The sequence below is a fragment of the Eubalaena glacialis genome, chromosome 15 (assembly GCF_028564815.1).
Source record: "Eubalaena glacialis isolate mEubGla1 chromosome 15, mEubGla1.1.hap2.+ XY, whole genome shotgun sequence".
NCBI classification, from domain to species: domain Eukaryota; kingdom Metazoa; phylum Chordata; class Mammalia; order Artiodactyla; family Balaenidae; genus Eubalaena; species Eubalaena glacialis.
Genome location: NC_083730.1, coordinates 10,171,138 through 10,195,116, shown reverse-complemented (window position 1 = coordinate 10,195,116; position 23,979 = coordinate 10,171,138). Strand labels below are relative to the sequence as shown.

Below are 23,979 nucleotides of genomic sequence, written 5' to 3'. Positions count from 1 at the left end.
ATATTTTCTGACTTAAACACTGTTGGATTTACTGGCACTTTAAGAATAAGCAAGAAGAGCTTAAGAAGTTGTTTTCTGTAATTGGAGAAATGCTTCGTCTGGAATTCTTGGAACCAAGTTTCCCAAATTGTTTTGCATTTTTTGTATTTTGGCTTCTGACCAGATCAAAATATTTTGTATTTGTGAAGGACCCACTGAGACTGTACAAATCTGGTTGGAGTAATTGGGTATGTTGGACTGTATTGTACTGATTATTCAGAAAGAGAGTACTTAAGTGACATGGACCATCTTCTCTAGTTTTTGTAATAGAAACTAATTTCTTATGTTAAGTACATGCTTCCTTTGTATATTAAGGAGCTTTAGAAACCTGCTCTTTTGGTTGGCTTGGGAATTTGAGAGTGAACTTCCTGGCAATAGAACACCATCAAGAATCCAGAATCCAAAGTTAGTGGAGAGATAACATATACCCAAAGGCAAACACCAACAGAATCTAGAAACGTTGCAGTAGATATTTCTACTCTAAGTGGTGATATATGCACTGTGTGTGTGTATGGCAAAATGTTGTTAGCCTACTGAATATCGTATTACTATCTGTCTTGAATGTAGTTTGTCTCTGTCATAGAGGTGAGCAGAGAATTCCAGCTCTGATTCTTTTCGTTGGAGACTGGCACCAGTTCATATTTTCACAGTCAAGCACACTGACAGAGAAAGATCTTCCTGGGGCTTTCTGAAGCTAGAAGGCAAAATATCAGTTGATATTTCTTAAAACAGCTGTTTTGGAAAAATGACATGGAGTCTGATAAAAATATGTCAGCTTTTTTTAATGTCAGAAAAATCCCTTTGAGACAAAGCAAGATCTGTTTTTCCATGGCTCATTGTAAAACCTGAAATGATGTTGGAGAAGGACTATTCTGAGTAAATAATGTCTTTAACTTTGAATTTGTAAATATTTTTACCGTTTGAAAGGATAAGTTAAATGTCAATAAAACAGAAGACTTTAGATCAGTGATGAAATTGCTTTAAAAATAATTTTAAAACTATTTGTTTTATTTTCAGTGTAAAAGCCTACAATTTACAAAGTGGTACTAGATTAATTTCTAGTTTAATATGATAACCACTTGTTTTTTAACCTTTGTGATCTATTTTTTAATTAATTTTTAAAGCAGTATTTGCAAAGAAGTTTTTATCAAATACATAGCACAACTGAGAGGTGTCATACTTTTTTCCATATAACTGATTTAGTCTATTCTTTGAACACATAAAAGTGATTAAAAATGTCGCTTACACACAATAGGAAAATGTGTTCATTACCATGATAGAATATTGTCTGAAATCTACAGTGCTTAGTAGCTTTTCTTCCACACTATTCAGGTTTCTCCACCTTTGATACTGCTGTCTGCAAGGACTCTGCCCAATCTTCCGTAAAGGGCTAGCCCTACTGGAGATCTTCCACATCTGCCAGTAGGGGCTCTTATATCTTCATATTCTTTCTTCCCACGGTTAAATTAATGGCCTATATCAAATCTCATGACCTAATGTCCACATGTATCATCCTTAAATGAATACAACTACTCAATATTTCCATAGCTATTGAGTTTTACTGAATCATACAAATCAGTTCCTCTATAAAAATAGACAGCAAATTCAGTTTAGCCTTTTATTCTCCCACATGACCTACTATGTTTTCTAACCAGCCTCTCTCCCATTCTCCATTTGCATAAATTTAAAACAAATGTACCCTTTTCAGATATTCTCCACCTCGCTGCAAATCACATCAATTGTGACCTCACTTTCCTGTAACAGTTCTCTATATGAACATTCCTTTTCACCCACTGGTTTCCTTTCCCTTCCTGGTACAAAGGGTCCCATCCCTTTCCTTTTTATATTCTATGATAATTCATCTTTGTTGTTTATCTACTTATAGTCCATTTTCTTTTAAACATGCTTGAACCCAACATAAAAAAATAAGAACAAATTAAAACTCTCTTCCATCATTCATTCTCCACTTCTTCTTTAGCTCTAGTGCCCACTTTTCTGCTGTCCTTGTTAACAGACTTTTCTGTGCATGCTCTTTCCCTTTTTCTCCTTCTGTTTGCTCTGAAATACCCTTAATATTAGCCAGATGTCCAAGTAACAAGTAGGGTGCATAGTCATAGCTATTTTAGAACTATGACACATGGATGTTCTCAGAGAAAACAGGGAGGAGTGATTGCTGACCTGGAGTAGCTGAGCAATTATTAATGTATTCGTTGCACTAATTTAGAAGTACATCCTTGGCTGTGTAATAACTGCCAGTATAGTCTCACAATGTAAATTATAATCTTCTTGAAAATTGATACTATCTGTTAGATTTATGTATTACTTTACTCAATAAATAGAAGTGCTTAGTCACTATTTTATGGGAAATGAGAGAAAGTGTGCACATAAATGCAAGTGTAAATAGAGTCCCTAAGCACAGCACCTTACAGACTTCTGAGAAGCTCAGAAATATCACTATAAGTGCACATTGTTCTTTTCTAGGGTGATTTACCCCCAGCATATCTGGGTCATAGAACTTGTGCTGACAGAAGGCAGGATCATAATGAAAAAGCATTGTATTGCCTAAGGAATGTTAATGAGAAGTATACATTTTAAAAGGCTTGTTAATGTACTAATAATTTTCTTCTTTCAAAATAGCTTTGGATTTTAGAAAAGTCAAGTATTATCACTACTGATCTACAGATGAAAGAACGGACACCTAAGAAAGTTAAATAACATTGTAGGTGATATCAAGTTGTGTGTTCTATTCAGTTATGAATTGGAACTTGGCTTTGGGCTTTGAATATTGCTTTCTTTCTATCTCATTAGTCACAGTGGCTCCCTGTCAGGTGGTTTACTTCTTCTAGTTAATATGCCAGCTTCAGAAGCTCCAGAAGAGAGGCTGAGAGAATTTATGGCCCAGGCAAAGATGCATCTCTAAGGTGGCAACAGAGAATGGCCGTCAGCCTAGGGCTCTGGAAGGTGGGGAAGGATGAGCAGGCCTGAAAGAGAAGGAACATCACCAGCCTGCCCCAGCCCAGCATCTGAGAAGTTGACCAAATGGACCAGCCTCACCTTCCATGAATAATCAATGGTGTGAATACCTCAGATCCAGACCTATATTTCTCGGCCGCCCAGGGGGCCAGGAAAATTCTGTCCCAGGAAAAGAACCCTCCTCTAAAACTGATTGTTGAAGCAGGGCTCATTCCCAGGCTGGTGGAGTTCCTGAAGACATCACCGCTGTTTGTAGCTAGAGGCAGCCTGGGCTCTGACTCATTTTGCTTCAGGGACTTGGGAGCAGACCCTAGCCAGCCACTGGGGAAGGGCAGGGGCATCCAGCCCTTGACTGAGCTCTTGCCTTCCTCTCGTAACTGTGTGTGAACAGGCAGGGGGGGCCTCTTGGTAACAGAGCAGGTGACGGCCCACAGTTGAGACATCATCTGGAGCAGTGCCGTCCCACACCTGCTGGCCCTGGTGTCATCAACCAGACCAGTCTCAATGCTACGGAATATCACATGGACCTTGTCCAACCTGTGCTGAAACGGGAGCCCCTGCTCTCAGAAAAAGCAGTGAAGTAGATGTGGCCCGTCCTCTCCTACCTCCTGCACCTCCAGGACAGTGAGGTTCTCTCGGACACGCACTGAGCCCTGTCCTACCTCAGCGAGGGCTGCAGCAAGTGCATCAGCCTCGTGATGGACGCAGGGGTCCCGCCCAGTCTGGTCCAGCTCTGGTCCAGCTCAGAACTCAATGTCTTAACCCCCTCTCTCCACACTGTGGGGTCATCGTCCCTGGAGCAGGCCACAGACCCAGGTGGCATTGACACAGGCATGCTGAGCGTGCCCCCCCCCAACATGGATAGACCCCATGTCCTCCATCCAGAGGAGGCAGCCGGGACCCTGCCAGCTCCTCCAGCAGCTGGTTGCTTGTGGCATGATGTCTCCCTTGGCGGCTCTGCTGAAAAGTGGAAAGTTGAATGGCCAGCAGGAGGCTCTCTGGATGACGGCTGACTTCACAGCCAGGGGCACTGTGCGCTGGCTGACCCCGCCTGCCCACGCTGGGGTCTTGGAGCCACTGATGGATCTGCTCACCGTGTAAGACGTCCTGGACGCCATCTGTTACACCCTCCAGATAGCAGAGAAGCTTGCTTGCTTTCTTGTTTTCACGACAATTTTATTTATTTTTTTAAATTTATTTATTTATTTTTGGCTGCATTGGGTCTTCGTTGCTGCACAGCACGCGGGCTTTCTCTAGTTGCGGTGAGTGGGGGCTGCTCTTCGTTGCGGTGCACGGGCTTCTTATTGCGGTGGTTTCTCTCATTGTGGATCACGGGCTCTGGGCGCGCGGGCTTCAGTAGTTGTAGCACATGGGCTCAGTAGTTGTGGCTCGCGGGCTCTAGAGCGCAGGCTCAGTAGTTGTGGCGCACGGGCTTAGTTGCTCTGCGGCATGTGGGATCTTCCCGGACCAGGGCTCAAAGCCGTGTCCCCTGCATTGGCAGGCGGATTCTTAACCACTACGCCACCAGGGAAGCCCAGCAGAAAGATTTCTGAGAAGGAAACCTGTGTCTTTTCATAGAAGAACCCCAAAAGGTAACTTCTTGAAGAAACAGCACTCCTGTATCTTAGTATATCATGGGTGTAAAGCTTTTTAAACTGAATGTTAATAAAGTTGAAACTTTCACCCCATCTATCAAAAAAATATATCACTGTAACTACACACTTCCGCACATACAGGCCCTTGCCCCAGAACCCAAAAGACCTGTACCTGAAATTGAGTGAGGCATTGTAAAGTATGACTATTTCAATGATTTTCTGCTGTGCAAAAGCATGAACTTGAGGCCTTCACACACTGAAGTTGCCCAAACCGGGGAATCCTAGAAGGAAAAACCCACACTGGAGTTCCCAGGAAATGGAAAGGAAAGTTTTAAATGCATCACCTTTAGTTTATGGGAGGAATCATAACCAAGAGACAGAGCCAAGGTAGAGACTTATTAAAAAAAAAAAAAAAAAAAACAGAAACAGGTAGAAAATATAGAAGAGCAAGGTCCCTCTCATTACCTTCGTAAGATAAAATGATTTAAAAGTGTAGTTCAGGAGATGTGGTACCTGGCAGTTCCTCACAGGTTGAACTGAACCGTTTGTCATAACTTTTGTTCGTTTAACAAAACCAGGTTTTCACATAAATTAAGAGGTTACAGAATTGCCATCCTGTTTCATTCATGGCAGGTTTTCCTCTCAAAAGCCTTGGAACAACTTTAGGATACTACAGTAAAGCCCCTGAGCATCATGTAATAATTTAAAGATATTATACTTAACGTATCTACAGATGCTTATTCAATACTTTTTGGTGGAATGAAGTGTTATTTTATATCTGGTTAGTGAGAGAAATCTTGTTAAGTGAGATTCTGGAGACCATTGAAAAAATTTGGGGAGGAAGAATGAAATATATTTTATCAAACAAATGCTTTTTTTAAAAATATGTAAATATATTTCCTGCTATAATGGAAGCATCCATGAAATAGAGAACTTTTTATTAGTATACAGATAATGTAAACAGATCTAATCTGTTCTTCAGGCTATTTTCTGGTACTTTAATAACTTAATAATTAGAATGTGTTATGCTAAATTTTTTAAGTTTCTCCTAGATAAATTGTGCACAGAGAGAAGATAATTGTGCATGGAGAGAAGTAGTGTACATGAATTATCACTACTTTCAAATAATACAGCATCAGAGTAATTTAAGAATGACCCTAGTCTTAAGCAATGATGGCATCACTGACTGCATCATTCTGATGTGTATATTAAAGACTTTTCCATGGCTACATCTTTTATTAGATTAACTTCAATGAATTAGATGTCAGTTAAATAGATTAAAAATTAATGTTAATTTTAATAATAAAGCTAAGGACACATTTGTTTCTTGTGACCTTTCTATGTGAGGTTGGTTAGTATGTGAGATTTGTTATGTTTAACCTTTGTTATGTTCCTGGTTCACTTCTTATGAATCAGTCAGAAGGGTGCCTGATTGAGGTTGCAGGTGGTGTAAATCAGTATTTGATGAAATCTATGTTTAAATGGGAATAAACAGAGTAATTGGCACTTAATTAACATCAGCGATAAGATGAAGTAACAAGCCTATCTTTGAGTGCATATGGATTTTTGTAAAAGTCTACTGCTGTTTGTTTCCAATCCAAGTACTCTTGAATAAAGCTTTATGATATATTTAACTTCTATTGATGTATTGGTTTATTAGCCAGATTCTAACATTGTGTTTACCAAAATCTATGATATTGCTTAGATACAAATTATTAGTTACCTTCAACTGTTACACTGTTTACCTGAAATTACGTTCACTGTGCATATATGTATACGCGTAATTATATTACGTATAATTCTATGTAACTACTATACCTCAAATTTTATTGACAAAATATACTCATTAAGATTAAAAGTAGTTACACATACACATGTATAACCGAATCACCTTGCTGTACACCAGAAACTAACACAACATTGTAAATCAACTATACTTCAATAAAATAAAATTTTAAAAGCCAAAAAAAAAAAAAAGGTTAAAAGTAGTGGTGAATTTTTTCTTTGATACTAATGTTTTGCCAAACTCCCATAATTTAATTTTTTTCTGAAGTTTTCTCACCTGGAACACCAAGCAGCATCTCTGGATCATGAATATTTCTTTTTAGTTAATACCAGTTCTTTTATGATATCTGAAACTGCACTTCATGCGGCCTCAGCTTCTCAATATATAAAACAAATAAAACTACTTTTATTGTCAGTAGTACAATTTTTAATACAAAAGCAATACATGTTTAACTTAAGGGAAAAATATTTGCAGATCAAGAAATAGAATGATGGAAAAGCCTATACATATAATCTGTCTCCAAAGAAATCATATCCCTTTTTGTCAACAACTAACTATAATGGCCTTGGGCTCCTTACTTAATTCTAGACTCTCTCAATGTCCTTGCCTCCAAAGTGGACAATCGAACCACATGATAGTTTAGGTTGCTTCTTGTCTGAAATTGTGGTCTAGACATGCTTATTTTCCCCCAAATACAGCACATTGAGTCCTGAGCATCACCCTCTCGTCACCAGTTCACGCCACTTTTGCTGCTTGAAATACAGTCCGCACCTCAAGCCCACTCCTCCAGTGCCTGAAATGGACATTTGCTCTCTGATTTAGGGTACTTGAAATGTATTTAGCTGATGAGAGCTCATAATCTAGAATATGTGATTTTATTTCAGTAGGTGGATAATTTACTAAGATTTTCTGTTTTATTTGCTAAATTAGAGAATAGTCTGTGAGGTAGACATTTATAAATTGCACTTTTTCGAGTCAGATGCCTGAAAATAAATCCATATATCCAGGAGATAAACAGTATTCAGCCACGGCCTTTTTTAGCACTCACCCCATGACCAGTGGGGAAATATATCTAGAAAAAGATTACTTCAGAACAGCATGAATACTTTCAGATATCTGCTAAATGTCCAAATATTATTTAACCATGGTGACATCAGATATTTTATTATCATAAGTAGAAAATAATACTGTACCCGTGACTTACTCTTAATCATTCTTAGTAAGTTTTTAAAAACAATTTCCCATTTTAAAACTGTGAATCTGTAGAAATAATGAAGGCACTGATGTATATTAACTATATGAGCAAGTCTATTTCTGATTTAGGTCTCAATTTTTTTTTTAACATCTTTATTGGAGTATAATTGCTTTACAATGGTGTATTAGTTTTAGGTCTCAATTTTAAGGGAATTGTTCATTGTATTGAACGTTCTTTTAAGCAAATGGTAAATTTGCTCACAAATAACAAAGAATTTTGAGTAAGTCATCGACATTAATCTAGAAATTGCTACCTGTGTAATAGTTACCATTTTAGGACATATTGTGGATTTTCTACTGTGACCTTTAATCGTTTAAATACAGACAGTCCTTGACTTAGGATGGTGGTTTGGCCTACAGTTCTTTTGACTTTAAGATGATGGGAAAGTGACACACGTTCAGTAGAAACTACTTCAAAATTTGAATTTTGAGCCTTTCCCAGGGTAGTGATACGCGGTTCGATCCTCTCTCCTGTTGCTGGTGGTAGCAACCAGTCAGCCGCGCAATCACCAGGGTAGACAGCTGAGACACTTGAACAATTCTGTACTCAGACAACCATTCTGCTTTTCACTTTCCATACAGTATCCAATACATTATGTGAGCTATTCAACACTTTATTATAAAACAGGCTTTGGGTTAGGTGATTTTGCCCAACTGTAGGCTAATGTAGGTGTACTGAGCACGTTTCAGGTAGGCCAGGCTAAGCTATGATGTTTGGTGGGTTAGCTTTATTAAATGCATTTTTGACTTATGACATTTTCAGCTTAGAATGGGGTTATTGGGACATAACCCCATTGTAAGTTGAGGAAGATTGGTATATTATTAAATTAAATGTTCCGAGATATTTGGTCTTCCCTATTTTATTACCTTTGAGATAGTAAGAATACAGTGGAGTACTCTGACTACCGGGTTCTTATTTCTTTCTGGACTGGAGAGATCTCTTCCACCACCAAGCACTTTGACCCCTCTCCCCTCTTAAAAATAAGAACCTTTGGTTTAGGAAACAGGAAGCAGCTAAGGGACATGTGACTTCCTCTTTCTCTGCCTGACAGTCTCATCCTAACTCTGCTTGTTTTGACTTTGCAGGGGAAGGAACATAACAGCCCTCGGTCTATCAAGAAGAACAACAGGAAAAGGTGACAAGCTTTATTTTTCATGACTTTATATCATAATTCACTTAGATTAAAAAAACTATGGATTTCTAAATCTTCATCCAGGAAAGAGGTTTTCTGTATCAAAGAACAACTGAAACATGAATATGCTACAGGTGCACTCCTTCCATAACAAGGTGGTTGCCGAGCAACCGAGAGCCATCAAGGACTTAGTTTTTACAAATCTCCGATGGCTGGAGAGGACCACTGCTCTCCTCCTTGATGCACTGACAGGACTGTTGAATTGTGTTCTTATTAGTTTTTGTGTGTTACTTGTTTGAGGTGGCAATAGCAGCAGCAGATATTCCACATCAGGGAGTAGGATGTATGCTATTTGGAATAGAGTAACTGGTCTTAGAGTTGGAAATGAAAATTTGATTAGTAAAATAAGTATTTCAAGGCTGAAATGAGCAACAGAAAATGCACTTATCTCTGCTTTCATGTGCATCTCAGACCTGAAACTGTCTAAACTCTGAATAAGAGTTTGAATTAGCCATGCTATTGAACACAATTTACAGAGGGAAAATGATTAGTATGATTAAAATTCTCAAGTTACATGTCTCTGGTTGAGAATGATAGTATATTATATTAGTAGTTGTGACAGAGGTCCTCTTAGAAAAAAAAATGTTTGCTAAGAAGCATAATTTAATAATGGCTTTGGGCTGAATTTGAGCATCTGTCGGTTCTTTTGTGATTTGTACCATTGAGAGGAGACAGTTTTCTAGATAATTGAGGTGGGAGAGCATAGAGTCCCAGCCTGGAGGGAGATGATTAAAAGTGGGGAGGTAGGAAAAAGTTATGGAAGGAAGAAGTCCCATAAACTTTGCTATAAAAAGCAAACTTTCTTCATGACCATTAAAAAATGCTCTGTGTAAAGTTTATAAAATCCCAAAGTGCTTCATATGAGTGATTTTTGTAGCTAATAGGGAAATTGATTAGGGACTAAGATTCATATGTTTCACTGTAGGTATAAGCAAAGAAAGGGCATCCCAAGAAATCAAGAAGCAGAGAAGGCCAGGACATCACACAATGGAGGCTTAATTGTAATATAATAAACAGGGCAGGGTGGAGAAAGCTCTTGACATAGGTTGTGGTGGCCACGAAGGTTCTCCACTCAAATCTCTTTCAAAGAACCCGCTTCTGGGAGCATAGCTGACTGATGGTCTCCAGTTAAAGTTGGAGCCTGGCCTCTTCCCAGCCAGTGATGGATCATGGCAGGGGGATTGGTGGGAGACACTCCTTCCCAACACTGGACTTTTTCATCGGCAAACTTTGCTCAGGGTGCTCCCCAGAGGCCTGGCAGAGCCTGTCCAGGAGCTGTGCTGTGGTCTGAAGCTTTCTAACCGATGCTTCCTTCCCTCTTTCTTTTCAAGGAGCGGTAGTCTGAGGCTTCCCTTGACTGTCCATCCTTACTGTTCACCTTTCACAGGCATTTCCCCAATAAATCTCTGGTATAACTGTTCCCACCTTAACATCCACTTCTCAAAGTAACACAGAGGTTAGCCTTGAGTCAAGAAGTTGGCAGCTGCTGTAAATAATCTACAGAGCCAGTATTTTTTTTTATGTAACCTGTATTCTTCACTAGGATTAGGCAAGTAATAAAAAAAATCATACCCCCAAATGGCCAGGCTCTGTCCAAGAGGATATGCCTGCATACATGGTAAGATTTGGGGGAAGGAGATTAGAGGTAAGACAATAGTGCTATTCCTTTCTCCTTTCTGTCCACACGCCCAAGTCAAAGGGACATTTTCCCTATCTTCTTCATGTCTGGCATTCAATTGTTAAGACAGTTGAAACACATAAGTAGCCTAGGCAACATTTAAATAAATGATTTTCTTATTATTCAGTTTTTCCCATAAGCTATTTCGTAACAGTGCTAACACACATTTCTCTCAGGGGAGAAATCCTGCCAGATTGTAGTTTCCACTCAGAGTTCAAATACAACTTTCTAAGATAGTCTCAGCCTCAATATATTTCCCAAGGTCTACTATCCAGTCTTATTCGTTTCTACCTTATTATAAAGGTATGAAACAGATGGGGGAATATTTTTCTCGTTCTACTCAGTACGTTGAGTTTACTTTTTTGAAGTACTCCCGGCAAACATTCCCATTTTATTTTTGCATTAAAATATAAACTATATGATACAATCTCATTAAAAGTTCAAAACTGAATATATATTTATGAATAATTGAATAGAGAACACTTTATACTCCTAAATTCCTATTTGAGAGAAAACTACGGTTTTGGAAGAAATATTGTGACAAAATGCTTTGGTTGTGTATAATACCACAAGACTGATATAATACTAATGGCCTCTCAACCGCCTTCTGAGAAGAATCTAGAAACACCTTTGGTGTTTCTGATCAAATTTTGCTAAAAAAGCGTTGGGATTGGGAACTGAGTAAGAACTGAATGGTTCTAAATGTAAAAGAGAAGAACGTGAAGTATTTAAATGGAAAAGCTAGGACAGAGCTAAGAATATACAAGAAAGGCCACAATTTGTATTTTTGTATTTTATTCCTTCTTTTTCTTCTACCAGTTAATTAAAACTTTCTTTGTATTTTTAATTTTACATTTTTTTGAGAGGGAGAGGATCTGATAGCATTTGCTAATAGTCACTATCATGTTAGGCAGATATTTTGAAACCAGATCACCTTACAATTTGTTGTCTCAAGAGATGAGGGCCTATGGTAGAGAGTATGACCAACTGAAACTCCAACCTTTATAGAGAATTTGAGACATGACAGTTTACCTTAAATGAGGAATATAGGGATACATGGTAGCATTATTGAGGAGAAGGCATTGCTCAGTACCATACTGAACTGATAGGAATGAGACGATCTTGGGACATCAAGGTAATGTCTTTTCCTGAAGCAAAATGTGGCCATGCTTACTGACGAGTAAAATAAATAGTAATAGTCTTCTTCTGGAGCAAAGGGCAGTCAGGCTTAATGTCCATTAAAAACGATTCAGGGTTCTTTTTCTGTAACACACCCCACTGTGTGTGTAGGTGTCACCTGGCCCTCTTCCTGCCACCCTCTGGGAATTGGAGATCTGAGAACTGGCACAATAAAATACTAATACTTTGGTGTGACTGTTGGTGTGAGTAATAAAGTCCTCTGTCTCTGACCCAGGAGTGTCTTGTCTCCTGTGGACTTTCACGGAACCACAGCAGCCTCGTGTGTTCGTCTGCAGGTAGACTAGAATCTCTGTCCCTTCATAGTTTTTAAGTTTTGGTGATGAGGGTGGGATGCTGAGAGGAGCATGGACTTCTGGAAGAGGACGGGCAAGAACCTCATGGGTTAATTAACATAATTTGAGGGAAGTCCGTGAAAGTTGGTAAAATGTATCATCAGTCAGGTAACAAACTGTCCTCCTGTTAATGGATACCTACGGAGAAGTAGTTTCCAAGACAACTGCCTGACTTTTGCTGACTCCCTTTGAGGGGAGAGTAGTTTCTCACCAATCATTCAGGCAGCCTCAGGTTTAACTGCTCTCACAACAGTACTAACATTCAGCTAGTACTCTTGGAACTTATACAAGGAGGTAAAGTACTAACTCATTTCAGAAAAAAAAAATTAAACAGATGAGCACCAACACTGAGTGAGAACTGATAGAAACTTGTAGCCACTACGGGCAGTAAACAGGCGCATTATTAGAACTTTGGCTCGTTCCGTTGAGAGATGAGAGAGTGAGGGACTTAATGCCTTTTACAGAAGAATTGGCACCAGATACATCATTGCTCAGCCCCTCCTGCTGTCTGTCAGCCAACCTTGGATCTATTCGCCCCTTAGAGTAAAATGTCTCAGATTTTTTTTAAGTGAATCCTGGGGCTATAAGGTGACTTTGACTCTCTCAGGAAGATTTTCCAGAAGCAGGCAAATTCCAATATAAAATCATCCATGACTGGCTACTGACTAGTATTCCAGCTTTTAGGGTTCCAGATTGTTTACAGCACTGATGAAGGCAACCCACTGGCCGAGGAGAAATTAAATCCCCAAAAATCCAGATAAATTCTTGCAGTAAAGCTGACCACTCTGGAAAATTCCCCAGCCCTCAAATTGAAACCAGGCATGGCTTTAGGAAATGTTATCATGCTAATGAGACAGCAGATGTTTCAAGTTCATATGCTCCTGTGCGCTTCCCAAACTCAGGATAGCAAAGGGGAGCAAACCCCAGGGTCCTAGAGGAAAGCGCTGTGTCTTTGGCTGTGCCTGTTGAGTCGAGGGGCTCCTAGAGGTGAAATACATGGTGTCCAGAAGGATGGTGTTACCGTCCCCCCATCCAATATGTGGATTTTGAAGCAGTAAAGATATTAGAATGTTGCTGGCTGAGCTGCAAGAGACCACCAGGTTGCTCACTGGACAGAGCAGCTCTCTGTGTCCAGTCACACGTCCCTCCCGCTGCACTCCTGCCTCAGCTGCTTTCTGAGGAAAGATGATTGAAGGTGAGTCCAGGGTCTCTCTGTGCCCATGAGAGACTGAAGGCCATATACAGTCATCCCCTAAGCCGGGGGACTTAGGAGAGGGGAAGAACTAAAACTCTTATGGCTTTGATGGAAACAGGTATGAGTCTTGATCCCATCTGATCCTGCTAAAAGTGAGATCACTCATATTCAGTTTCCTAGGGTTTGGCAGGTGTCATAATGGGGAAGGGAAGCCAATATGAGAGTCGTTGCTTCTACATCTAATTGTATAGTAGGAATTGATACATTGTGTGCTTGTACTTCCCCATCCCATAAGTTAGATGTAAGACTAGATTTTGTGATCTAGAAATCATTCGTTTCTATCTTATTATGCAAACCATTCTTTGGAAAAGGTCTAGCTTATTTGAAAGAAGGAATATATACATATACTCTCCAAAATGTCAGATTCAATATGGAAATCGAACAAATAAAAGTCAGATTACCTTAAAGTATCTTGTTAACTAGATGGCTGGCCTTTTTTGTTCAATAGCGAAATAGATCTTTTTCAAAACAAAACAAACAAAAGCCAACCCCTCAAATCTGTTGTACAACAAAGGTCTTCAAATTTCCTGCTCGTTTATAATATAGCCAATTAGGTTGTCAGAATACAGTTGATCAATCAATAAACAATCAATAATTATAAAATAATGAAAAGGTTCCTAAGGGATAATTTATTTAGGGAGTTGCCATGCCGGCAAAGCTCATGATCACTCTGTAAATCTAGCATCTCTTCCTGCGGGAAGCTTTCCTTCACACACCATGGATGTTAGTACCCTTCCCCAGTGCTCACATATGCTCCTGTTTAAGAACGTATTCCTTATTGACCCTGCGCTCTAGAGCCCGCGAGCCACAACTACTGAAGGCCGCGCACCTAGAGCCCTTGCTCCGCAACAAGAGAAGCCACCGCAATGAGAAGCCGGCGCACCACAACAAAGAGTAGCCCCTGCTCGCTGCAACTAGAGGAAGCATGAGTGCAGCAACGAAGATCCAACACGGCCAAAAATAAATTAACAAACAAACAAACAAATAAATAAATAAATAAGAATGTATTACTGGCCTTGTGATGGCATTTCTCTTTAAACAGACAGCTTCTTAAAAGCAGGAACTTCATCATATTACATTATATTTTGCCACACATTTATACAAAGCTTAACACATACCAAGTGATTCTTTTATTCTTTTGGTGGGGGGTGGGGATACATAATAAACAATATATGTTAGGAAGAATATATTCTAAACCACCTTGAAAAAAAAATTATTTGCGGGCTTCCCTGGTGGCGCAGTGGTTGAGAGTCTGCCTGCCAATGCAGGGGACACGGGTTCGAGCCCTGGTCTGGGAGGATCCCACATGCCGCGGAGCAACTAGGCCCGTGAGCCACAATTACTGAGCCTGCGCGTCTGGAGCCTGTTCTCCGCAACAAGAGAGGCCGCGATAGTGAGAGGCCCGCGCACCGCGATGAAGAGTGGCCCCCGCTTGCCGCAACTAGAGAAAGCCCTCGCACAGAAACGAAGACCCAACACAGCCATAAATAAATAAATTAAATAAATAAATAAATAAACCCAAAGTTAAAAAAAAAAAATTATTTGCCAAAGTAGTAGAACTACTGTTCCCTCACAGTCTATTAAATCAGTGTTAGACGGGTTCCTATATCTAGGCAAATATCTCATATATATGTTAATACAGAATAACAGCTATATCCCAAAAGGATATTAACAGTAAGTTTGACTTTTTGAAAATAAATATAATGAAAATGCAAGAGGTTTGTTTGGATTTGCCTCTGTGGGAAAAAAGTCTGTTTTGCTGTCAGTAAAAATGATGTTCTGCACATCTTTGTGGACCACATGGCTGTGCCTTTTCTTGTTACATTTTGAAGTAGAAAGCTTTCTCCTTGTCACCTTCAATTTGACATTTTACAGGAACTAGAAGCATAAGTCAGGTAGGGAGACATGTTACATACTGTTTTTTCCCCTCTAACTGACTACCAGTAATCTTAAAAGTCAACAATGTCGGACTTCAATTTTGTTCACAGAATTACCACACTGTGCATTGAAGAAAACAATCGCTACTGTTTTCATTATTCTAAATCTTTCCTATGGGATGATTAAAAGGAGAGAAAAAAAAAAAAAAACTTGACTTGCCTGACAACTGGTTTTATTTTACCTTGCTTAAACATAGTACTTTAAACTTCTTATTGAATTGGGCAGATGGGGCAGTTGCCTGCCTAATACAATATGTATAAACTAAGAAGGAAATCAGCTCTGTCAACTGGCCTTGAGCATTTATTCAACGATTTTTGTTGTCATTGTTAGGTGCCTACTATGTGAAATGTACTATATGAGCTGTGGATTTGTTAAAAAAATGAATGACACAAATATCTGTTTGGAAGGGTTTTAATGGACTCCACATTTGGGGAAATAGTTACTATATTATTGTTTATGGTAAAAAAAAAATAATAATTTCTTCCCCAAAACCTGTTGATTTTTACTGCAGGAACTTATTTCTATTTATAAAATCATAAAACAAAATACAGGATGTCTTTTTTCATACATTTAATTTGTAAGCTTTACCTTAATCATATGTGGATCAAATCATTAATATCAACGGCAGTGACTTAGTAAATCTCTATAAATGTTCACATGGTGTATTCAGTTAACTAAGATGCATAGATTTGGATGTGCTGTAATGCCTTGCTGATTCATTGAAGCAGAATTGGTAAATTCTCTAGAGAGATTATTGTGGGCCAAGCCCCCCTACCCAGAACTTTTGCCTGTATTTCATTGTATCACCACCATGTAGCAGTAGAGTCCTGATAGAGAGTACTCAACAGAGAACAAGAGATACAGCATCATTTGGAAAAAAACGAAATCTTGTGCTGAGTACAGTAGTTAGTTATAGAAATAGCTAGATTAACAAATTTAAGAACCAAACTACTAAACTGCTTTACAAAGTAATCAGTTTTAAAATAGAAAAATATTCTGAAAGTATTTCATTCATTTAGTTTTTCAGTAAATATGTATTGAACACCTGATAGGTTTTCAGGCAACTCTCAAGGGTCTGGGGAGAAGAAAGGACAAGACAGAGATGGTCCCTGTTCTCCTAGCACTTCAGTGTGTGGGGGTCATTAATTTATGATTAGTAAAATAATTTGTAATTGCAAGTAATACAGCAAGGAAAAACAGCAGAGTACTCTGTTAGAACATAGAACATAGCAGTGAGGAGGGGCTCTAATCTCTCTGGGTGATATTTAATTTGAGACCTCATTTTAAAAAAAGAAGAGGAAAAGACAACCAGAAAAGGATGATGGGAAGAACATCTCACCAAGAATGTTTCATGGAAAAAAAAAAAAAAGCAACAGGCCTTGTACTCAAAAAGTAATATAATATTTATTAAGAGAGTTACTTTCTTTGCAAGAACCTGATCATTTTCCATTATGAAACTACCCCTAACCAATCTTAGCCTTTAGACAGTTTCTCTACAACGGCAACAAAAAGTAGTTTCAAAATTGATAGTAGAGGGTATAACAATGATTTATTCAGTACTGGGTGTGATGTTTCTGGTTGTCCTTGCCTCCTGAGAATATATAACTAGCACATGCCCTTAGCAAAGGGCCGTCCCGTCACCAGTTGTTTCAGAGTCCACAGATGTCACTGTGAAATCCCGTCAAGTATGACGAGCCGCTTCATCACTTAAAATAGTCATATTTGTATGTCACTGCTACCCTATTGCTCAGCCGGACACAGCACGTGAAAACGATAGCAGTTAGTTTCTCTCTGAATTAAATGTTTCCTTTTCCTACCTGGGAATTTATTGACCGTCATGCACAGCTGAGAGAGGCATTTCTCCAGAGCTGGTGTTGAGGCATCTCAATACCAGAACTCCCCTATTTCTCTTGCACTGCAGCAATCAAGCATTGCTTGATAACTTCAATATGTTGTGTTTTTTCACTAAAGTATTAAAAAGCAGCAAGTGCTAAATGCTCCATTTTAGGTGAAAAATGAAATTTAGACACGATGTATTTTACTACTAGATAACAATACCAAAATAAGAAAATTTAATCAGAAGTAAAAATAAAGGGAGAAAAAAGTAAAGGAAAATGGAAGTGTATATTAATTCATGAGATAAAAGCTTTATAGTCAACAGAGTATATATAGATCACCAAAAATCTCTGTGATTTGTTTCACTTGTTCATGGCTTTGTCACCTGTGTACATATATATTTCCATGGTATTAGCATCCACGTGAGTTAAAATATCAGCATTTTCATGCCACCACACAGTCCCTTGAGGCCTTGGAGAGATCAAGGTGGGACTAATATAATTCGGCTTAAGAGCTATCCCACAGGGCATCTGAAGATACAGGTAGACAAGTCCTAGGTGTGCCATTTATCCCTGAGTTTGCTGGAGACATTATCATCAGAGAGGGGAGAAATGTGTGTATGTATATATGTTTTCTCTAACCAATCTACATATTGATTGAATTGAACATTTTTATTCCCAAGATCTGATCAAGAAAAAGGATCCTAGTTTTAAAAAAGAACAAAAAAAGAACTAGTGACACCAACTGCCCAGACTTTTAGTTTTCTACCTTGGTTCCATTTCAGGTATATACTTCACTGTAAATGCTAGCGTAACATCTCCAGGACCAAAGCTCTGATGATTATTCAAAGTGGAAAAGATAAATAATCTAGTTAGTTCTCAGTCTCATACAAACAAGCAGGGTGGTCATGGCAGCAGATGTCACTTTATGTGATAAGATCCACCCACATACGGTATCATCCACCATCCCCACCCCAATTCTGTTTTCAGAGGCACCTGCTAAGCCTCACTGTTACATCTCCAAGTGGTTCTACAACAGAAACAGGTGTACAAGTTCTCATTGACTTGTTTACTCCTAAAAGCCTCATTTTAGAAACACGACACTAATTAGGCTCAACAGTAGTGTCTCCCCTAGAGAGATGAAGTTTAATAACATTGAGAACAAAACAATTTGTGATGAGCTCCTAAATAATTTGTACTGGATTCTTAACTATTCCTTTTCCATCATAATTGAAATTCAGGTTCAGATTCTAATTTATCCTTTTATTTGAATAATATTAGTGTTACCATACTGAAAAGAGAAAGCTGACCAGGCAGGTCACAGAAAGGCCAGGAATAAAGGAATTATTCTAGATTTACATTTGGCATAAGGAATAATTTCTAACGAACAATAGGTAATTAATTCCTTCAGCATGGCATCATTATGGATTGGCTTTTGGTTCTTGAATCATTAAGCTGATGACATAAATTCCAGAAAGATAATCTAATCAACATTTCTGCCAAAATTTAAAGTAATGTGGCAGAAGTATTCGTGAAGAAAAACCCAGGTGTTAACCAAGATGAGAATGAAAAAACTCAACATAACTGCCTGTGCTTAGCTGAAGTCAATGCTTTACCTCATTGTTACAACTTTTTTTTTTTTAACATCTTTATTGGAGTATAATTGCTTTACAGTCATGTGTTAGTTTCTGCTTTATAACAAAGTGAATCAGTTATACATATAGATATGTCCCCATATCTCTTCCCTCTTGCATCTCCCTCCCTCCCACCCTCCCTATCCCACCCCTCTAGGTGGTCACAAAGCACCGAGCTGATCTCCCTGTGCTATGCGGCTGCTTCCCACTAGCTATCTATTTTACATTTGGTAGTGTATATATGTCCATGCCACTCTCTCACTTTGTCCCAGCTTACCCTTCCCCCTCCCCGTATCCTCAAGTCCATTCCCTAGTAGGTCTGCATCATTGTTCCCATCTTGCCCCTAGGTTCCTCATGATTTTTTTTTTTTTTTTTTAGATTGCATATATATGTGTTAGCATACTGTATTTGTTTTTCTCTTTCTGACTTACTTCACTCTGTATGACAGTCTCTAGGTCCATCCACCTCACTACAAATAACTCAGTTTTGTTCCCTTTTATGGCTGAGTAATATTCCATTGTATATATGTGCCACATCTTCTTTATCCATTCATCTGTTGAAGGACACTTCAGTTGCTTCCATGTCCTGGCTATTGTAAATAGAGTTGAAGTGAACATTTTGGTACATGACTCTTTTTGAATTATGATTTTCTCAGGGTATATGCCAAGTAGTGGGGTTGCTGGGTTGTATGGTAGTTCTATTTTTAGTGTTTTAAGGAACGTCTATACTGTTCTCCATAGTGGCGGTATCAATTTACATTCCCACCAACAGTGCAAGAGGGTCCCCTTTTCTCCACACCCTCTCCAGCATTTATTGTTTCTAGATTTCTTGATGATGGCCATTCTGACTGTTGTGAGATGATATCTCATTGTAGTTTTGATTTGCATTTCTCTAATGATTAATGATGTTGAGCATTCTTTCATGTGTCTGTTGGCAATCTGTATATCTTCTTTGGAGAAATGTCTGTTTAGGTCTTCTGCCCATTTTTGGATTGGGTTGTTTTTTTTTTGTTATTGAGCTGCATGAGCTGTTTGTAAATTTTGGAGATTAATCCTTTGTCAGTTGCTTCATTTGCAAATATTTTCTCCCATTCTGAGGGTTGTCTTTTTGTCTTGTTTATGGTTTCCTTTGCTGTGCAAAAGCTTTGAAGTTTCATTAGGTCCCATTTGTTTATTTATGTTTTTATTTCCATTACTCTAAGAGGTGGATCAAAAAAGATCTTGCTGTGATTTATGTCAAAGAGTGCTCTTCCTATGTTTTCCTCTAAGAGTTTTATAGTGTCTAGTCTTACATTTAGGTCTCTAATCCATTTTGAATTTATTTTTGTGTATGGTGTTAGGGAGTGTTCTAATTTCATTCTTTTACATGTAGCTGTCCAGTTTTCCCAGCACCACTTATTGAAGAGGCTGTCTTTTCTCCACTGTATATTCTTGCCTCCTTTATCAAAGATAAGGTGACCATATGTGCATGGGTTTATCTCTGGGCTTTCTATCCTGTTCCATTGATCTATATTTCTGTTTCTGTGCCAGTACCATACTGTCTTGATTACTGTAGCCTTGTAGTATAGTCTGAAGTCAGGGAGTCTGATTCCTCCAGCTCCGTTTTTCTTTCTCAAGATTGCTTTGGCTGTTCGGGCTCTTTCGAGTTTCCATACAAATTGTGAAATTTTTTGTTCTAGTTCTGTGAAAAATGCGATTGGTAGTTTGATACAGATTGCACTGAATCTGTAGATTGCTTTGGGTAGTAGAGTCATTTTCACAATGTTGATTCTTCCAATCCAAGAACATGGTATATCTCTCCATCTATTTGTATCATCTTTAATTTATTTCATCAGTGTCTTATAATTTGCTGCATACAGGTCTTTTGTCTCCTTAGGTAGGTTTATTCCTAGATATTTTATTATTTTTGTTACAGTGGTAAATGGGAGTGTTTTCTTAATTTCACTTTCAGATTTTTCATCATTAGTGTATAGAAATGCAAGAGATTTCTTTGCATTAATTTTATATCCTGCTACTTTACCAAATTCATTGATTAGCTCTAGTAGTTTTCTGGTAGCATCTTTAGGATTCTCTATGTATAGTATCATGTCATCTGCAAACAGTGACAGCTTTACTTGTTCTTTTCCAATTTGGATTCCTTTTATTTCTTTTTCCTCTCTGATTGCTGTGGCTAAAACTTCCAAAACTATGTTGAATAATAGTGGTGAGAGTGCGCAACCTTGTCTTGTTTCTGATCTTAGTAGAAATGGTTTCAGTTTTTCACCATGGAGGACGATGTTGGCTGTGGGTTTGTCATATATGGCCTTTATTATGTTGAGGAAAGTTCCCTCTATGCCTACTTTCTGGAGGGTTTTTATCATAAATGGGTGTTGAATTTTGTCAAAAGCTCTCTCTGCATCTATTGAGATGATCATATGGTTTTTCTCCTTCAATTTGTTAATATGATGTATCACGTTGATTGATTTGCGTATATTGAAGGATCCTTGCTTTCCCGGGGTAAAGCCCACTTGATCATAGTGTATGATCCTTTTAATGTGCTGTTGGATTCTGTTTGCTAGTATTTTGTTGAGGATTTTTGCATCTATGTTCATAAGTGATATTGGCCTGTAGTTTTCTCTCTTTGTGATATCTTTGTCTGGTTTTGGTATCAGGGTGATGGTGGCCTCGTAGAATGAGTTTGGGAGTGTTCCTCCCTCTGCTATATTTTGGAAGAGTTTGAGAAGGATAGGTGTTAGCTCTTCTCTAAATGTTTGATAGAATTTGCCTGTGAAGCCATCTGGTCCTGGGCTTTTGTTTGTTGGAAGATTTTTAATCACAGTTTCAATTTCAGTGCTTGTGATTGGTCTGATTGGTCTGTGATTCATATTTTCTATTTCTTCCTGGTTCAGTCTCAGACGGTTGTGCATTTCTAAGAATTTGTCCATTTCTTCTGTGTTGTCCATTTTATTGGCATAGAGTTGTTTGTAGTAAGCTTTCATGATCCTTTGTACTTCTGCAGTGTCGGTTGTTACTTCTCCTTTTTCATTTCTAATTCTATTGATTTGAGTCTTCTCCCTTTTTTTCTTGATAAGTCTGGCTAATGGTTTATCAAGTTTGTTTATCTTCTCAAAGAACTAGCTTTTAGTTTTATTTATCTTTGCTATCGTTTCCTTCATTTCTTTTTCATTTATTTCTGATCTGATCTTTATGATTTCTTTCCTTCTGCTAACTTTGGGGTTTTTTTGTTCTTCTTTCTCTAATTGCTTTAGGTGTAAGGTTAGGTTGTTTATTTGATATGTTTCTTGTTTCTTAAGGTAGGCTTGTATAGCTATAAACGTCCCTCTTATAACTGCTTTTGCTGCATCCCATAGGTTTTGGGTTGTCGTGTTTTCATTGTCATTTGTTTCTAGGTAATTTTTGATTTCCTCTTTGATTTCTTCAGTGATCTCTTGGTTATTAAGTAGTGTGTTGTTTAGCCTCCACGTGTTTGTATTTCTTACAGATTTTTTCCTGTAATTGATATCTGGTGTCATAGCGTTGTGGTCGGAAAAGACACTTGATACGATTTCAATTTTCTTAAATTCACCAAGGCTTGATTTGTGACCTAAGATATGATCTATCCTGGAGAATGTTCCATGAGCACCTGAGAAGAATGTGTATTCTGTTGTTTTTGGATGGAATGTCCTATAAATATCAATAAGTCCATCTTGTTTAATGTATCATTTAAAGCTTGTGTTTCCTTATTTATTTTCATTTTGGATGATCTGTCCATTGGTGAAAGTGGGGTGTTAAAGTCCCCCACTATTATTGTGTTACCGTCGATTTCCTCTTTTATAGCTGTTAGCAGTTGCCTTATGTATTTAGGTGCTCCTATGTTGGGTGCATAAATATTTACAATTGTTATATCTTCTTCTTGGATTGATCCCTTGATCATTATGTAGTGTCCTTCTTTGTCTCTTGTAATAGTCTTTGTTTTAAAGTCTATTTTGTCTGATATGAGAATTGCTACTCCAGCTTTCTTTTCAGTTCCATTTGCATGGAATACCTTTTTCCATCCCCTCACTTTCAGTCTGTATGTGTCCCTAGGTCTGAAGTGGGTCTCCTGTAGACAGCATATATACGGGTCTTGTTTTTGTATCCATTCAGCCAGTCTATGTCTTTTGGTTGGAGCATTTAATCCATTTACATTTAAGGTAATTATCGATATGTATGTTCCTATTACCATTTTCTTAATTGTTTTGGGTTTATTATTGTAGGTCTCTTCCTTCTCTTGTGTTTCCTGCCTAGAGAAGTTCCTTCAGCATTTGTTGTAAAGCTGGTTTGGTGGTGCTGAATTGTCTTAGCTTTTGCTTGTCTGTAAAGGTTTTAATTTCTCCGTCAAATCTGAATGAGATCCTTGCTGGGTAGAGTAATTTTGGTTGTAGGTTCTTCTCCTTCATCACTTTAAATATGTCCTGCCACTCCCTTCTGGCTTGCAGAGTTTCTGCTGAAAGATCAGCTGTTAACCTTATGGGGATTCCCTTATGTGTTATTTGTTGTTTTTCCCTTGCTGCTTTTAATATTTATTCTTTGTATTTAATTTTTGATAGTTTGATTAATGTGTGTCTTGGCGTGTTTCTTCTTGGACTTATCCTGTATGGGACTCTGTGTGCTTCCTGGACTTGATTAACTATTTCTTTTCCCATATTAGGGAAGTTTTCAACTATAATCTCTTCAAATATTTTCTCAGTCCCTTTCTTTTTCTCTTCTTCTTCTGGGACCCCTATAATTCTTATGCTGGTGTGTTTAATGTTGTCCCAGCAGTCTCTGAAACTGTCCTCAATTCTTTTCATTCTTTTTTCTTTATTCTGCTCTGCAGTGGTTATTTCCACTATTTTATCTTCCAGGTCACTTATCCGTTTTTCTGCCTCAGTTATTCTGCTATTGATCCCTTCTAGAGTATTTTTAATTTCATTTATTGTGTTGTTCATCACTGTTTGTTTGCTCTTTGGTTCTTGTAGGTCCTTGTTAAACGTTTCTTGTATTTTCTCCATTCTATTTCCAAGATTTTGGATCATCTTTACTCTCATTATTCTGAATTCTTTTTCAGGTAGACTGCCTATTTCCTCTTCATTTGTTTGGTCTGGTGGGTTTTTGCCTTGCTCCTTCATCTGCTGTGTGTTTGTCTGTCTTCTCATTTTGCTTAACTTACTGTATTTGGGGTCTCCTTTTTGCAGGCTGCAGGTTCGTAGTTCCCATTGTTTTTCGTGTCTGTCCCCAGTAGCTAAGGTTGGTTCAGTGGGTTGTGT

The 23,979-nt window shown here is 38.3% G+C and overlaps 1 pseudogene; it reads left to right on the top strand.

Annotated features, from left to right (window-relative positions):
• Positions 1 to 2,890: 2,890 nt before the first annotated feature.
• Positions 2,891 to 4,113, top strand: LOC133075090 (importin subunit alpha-8-like; annotated as a pseudogene).
• Positions 4,114 to 23,979: the final 19,866 nt, after the last annotated feature.